This window comes from Sphaeramia orbicularis, chromosome 15 (genome assembly GCF_902148855.1).
Source record: "Sphaeramia orbicularis chromosome 15, fSphaOr1.1, whole genome shotgun sequence".
NCBI lineage: Eukaryota > Metazoa > Chordata > Actinopteri > Kurtiformes > Apogonidae > Sphaeramia > Sphaeramia orbicularis.
In genome coordinates, this window is record NC_043971.1 from 5144312 (window position 1) to 5148190 (window position 3879).

Sequence of the window (3879 nt, forward strand, 5' to 3'; positions counted from 1 at the left end):
ACCAATTAATGGACTCAAAGTGATCCAAAAAAATCATTCAACCACAATTCTCCTGAATCAAAGCTTTGTTTCCTTCATTTCTCTGCTGTTAAACATTGGTTCCACTGTTGTGTTTTACACAGACGCTTATTGTGACGCACAAAGAAGCTTCAATTCAGGAAAACTGCAATAGAATATTTCCCTTCAATCAATTTGAGTCGATTAATCGAATCAGGAATTTTTGCATTGGCTTCAAGCACCTAATCGATTAATCCAGGGGCGTCAAACATGCAGCCTGGGGGCCAAACCCGGCCCAAGGGGTGAATTTGAGAAATACAAAAATTACACTGAAAATATTAACAATCAAGGATGTTAAAATAATTTTAGGTTAGTTAATTCTAAAGTGGATCAGAACAGTAAAATACTATCATAATAAATTATAAATAATAAAAACTGCAAATTTGTCTCTTTGTTTTAGTGTAAAAAATGTAAAATTACACAAAAATGTTCACATTTACAGACTAGTCTGTGAAAATGTGAATATCTGAAATGTCTTAAGAGAAGTATGTGGAATTTTAATAATATTCTCCCTGTTATTTAATGTTTGGTTAATTTGTAGATCCACTGTGATCTGTAAGTTGTATGTTGTACATGTATAAATGATAAACTAAGGCATAATATTGTTATCATTGCACTTATTTTACTAAAGAATTTTCAGGTTGTTCATATTTGTTCATGTTATGTTCAAATACAATTCGTAGATGTAAACATTTTAATTACGGAATTTTAAGTGTATTTTTGCGTGTATTGTAGGATATTTAAGCATATTTAAGTGTATTTTTGCATGCATCATTGGATTTTTGAGCATATTTACCTCCGCCAAGGAGGTTATGTTTTTGCCAGGGTTTGTTTGTTTGTTTGTTTGTTTGTTTGTCTGTCTGTTTGTCTGTCCGTTAGTGTGCAACATAACTCAAAAAGTTATGGACAGATTTTGATGAAATTTTCAGGGTTTGTTGGAAATGGGATAAGGAAGAAATGATTAAATAGGATATTTAAGCACAATTGAGTGTATTTTTGCATGTACTGTAGGATTTTTTACCATAATTAAGTGTATTTTTGCATGTATTGTAGGATATTTAAGCATATTTAAGTGTATTTTTGCATGTATTGTAGGATATTTAAGCATATTTAAGTGTATTTTTGCGTGTAATGTAGGATTTTTGATCATAATTAAGTGTATTTTTGCGTGTATTGTAGGATATTTAAGCATATTTAAGTGTATTTTTGTGTGTATTGTAGGATTTTTGAGCATAATTAAGTGTATTTTTGCATGTATTGTAGGATATTTAAGCATATTTAAGTGTATTTTTGCATGTATTGTAGGATTTTTGAGCATGATTAAGTGTATTTTTGCGTGTATTGTAGGATTTTTGAGCATAATTAAGTGTATTTTTGTGTGTATTGTAGGATATTTAAGCATATTTAAGTGTATTTTTGCGTGTATTGTAGGATTTTTGAGCATAATTAAGTGTATTTTTGCATGTATTGTAGGATATTTAAGCATATTTAAGTGTATTTTTGCGTGTATTGTAGGATTTTTGAGCATAATTAAGTGTATTTTTGCGTGTATTGTAGGATTTTTGAGCATAATTAAGTGTATTTTTGCGTGTATTGTAGGATATTTAAGCATATTTAAGTGTATTTTTGCGTGTATTGTAGGATTTTTGAGCATAATTAAGTGTATTTCTGCGTGTATTGTAGGATATTTAAGCATATTTAATTGTATTTTTGCATGTATTGTAGGATATTTAAGCATATTTAAGTGTGTTTTTGCATGTATTGTAGGATATTTAAGCATATTTAAGTGTATTTTTGCATGTATTGTTGGATTTTTGAGCATATTTAAGTGTATTTTTGCGTGTATTGTAGGATATTTAAGCATAATTAAGTGTGTTTTTGCATGTATTGTAGGATATTTAAGCATATTTAAGTGTATTTTTGCATGTATTGTTGGATTTTTGAGCATATTTAAGTGTATTTTTGCGTGTATTGTAGGATATTTAAGCATAATTAAGTGTATTTTTGCGTGTATTGTAGGATATTTAAGCATATTTAAGTGTATTTTTGCATGTATTGTAGGATATTTAAGCATATTTAAGTGTATTTTTGCATGTATTGTTGGATTTTTGAGCATATTTAAGTGTATTTTTGCATGTATTGTTGGATTTTTGAGCATATTTAAGTGTATTTTTGCGTGTATTGTAGGATATTTAAACATAATTAAGTGTATTTTTTATTATATGGAATTTACTGTTTTCACTCAAAAGTTCTTATCCTATTGTTTATATTATTATTTGACAGGTCCGGCCCACTTCAGATCATATTAGGCTGGATGTGGCCCTTGAACTAAAATGAGTTTGACAGCCCTGGATTAATCGGTTGCAGCTCTGTATAAAACCGTTAAATACTCACTATGTTTATGTGCACATGAATGTTCCACTGGTTTTAGATGGACGCAACACCAACATAATTAACAAAGACCCCCTGATGTTCTTTAAACAAAGCACAACAACTTCTGAACACACATTACACAACTATCCCATTCTGTCATCATCAGACCCACAAACATCTTTAAATATAGACACAACTGTCATCATGAGCACAACACAACCTGCAGACTCCTTCAATTTACTGTTACAACATTCAGGACATCTACTTTTCTTCATATTTAATCATTTTCATTCAACACAATGAATTCCAGTCTCTAATAAAAGGTGAAAAAGCCCCAAAACATCTAAAAAAAATTAACGTAATACATATGATTAAGGTAATTCAAAAATAGCCTGAACCTCTGTAGTACCTAATAACCCCATTGTCTATTTTTAGCAAATTCCAAAAATATTTTCGTAGTTTTGATCCATGAATCCACTTTGTATCAACCCAGAACTGACAAAATATGAGAAAATGTACAGAAAAAGTAGCTGCATTCACTGATATTATACTAATTTTAGCAGGATTATTTGGAGTTCATAGCTTTAACTCAGATTTATGTAATTTTAGCCTAAGATTTAGAGACTATTTCATTGAGTTTTATAGTTTATTTATATTATTTTTCCCTTTTCTCTTGTGGATATTTAATTTTCTTTGTCTTTTCTCAATAATTCCATAAAACTGACTTTTTTCTTGGCAACTCAAATTATAATTAAAGTAGGATTAAAAAAAAAAAGCACTAGAGTTCGACAGATATTGGATTTTTAAGGCTGATATAAACAACGCGAATTGCAATTTAGTCTGCCAATGCATCTTCACACAAAATGTTTCTGAAATTACCAATATTTTACCGATTACCTACTTTCTGAGGATCTATTTAGCTGTTAAACTGAAAATAATCCATCAACAAACTATTATAAATGTAGGTGGGAGTGATTTTCTATTTATTTTTTCCTCTTTCATCGCTTTAGAAATCACTAGCCATTACTCATCACCACTATCTGCATCAGCTTATTAATAAAATGTCAGCTGATTAATCTGTTTCTAGTTAGAATATTTATGATCAGATGGATTTGGACAAAGATCATCTCTAGTGAAGATGAACGCTCGACAACAAAATCCGTGAACTACTGAATAGACGAGAAACATGATGGAGAATCAGTAACTGAAAAAGGATAGATTCACATGGAGGAACAAGTCTAGAAAACTCTGAAAAAGTTGTTTTTATTTAGATGCACAGACACAAATATAGAAGAATATTAGAATTATAAGTTATTAATTAGAGCTCTTTTTATTTTCTGAAAACGGACGTTTCCTGTTTGTTCATGAAAAAATCCAAAGATGACTGTTTTAACCAGCAGTGCTTTATTTCATTTTATTTTGGCAATTTGTTTTAAAAAAATTATGCAC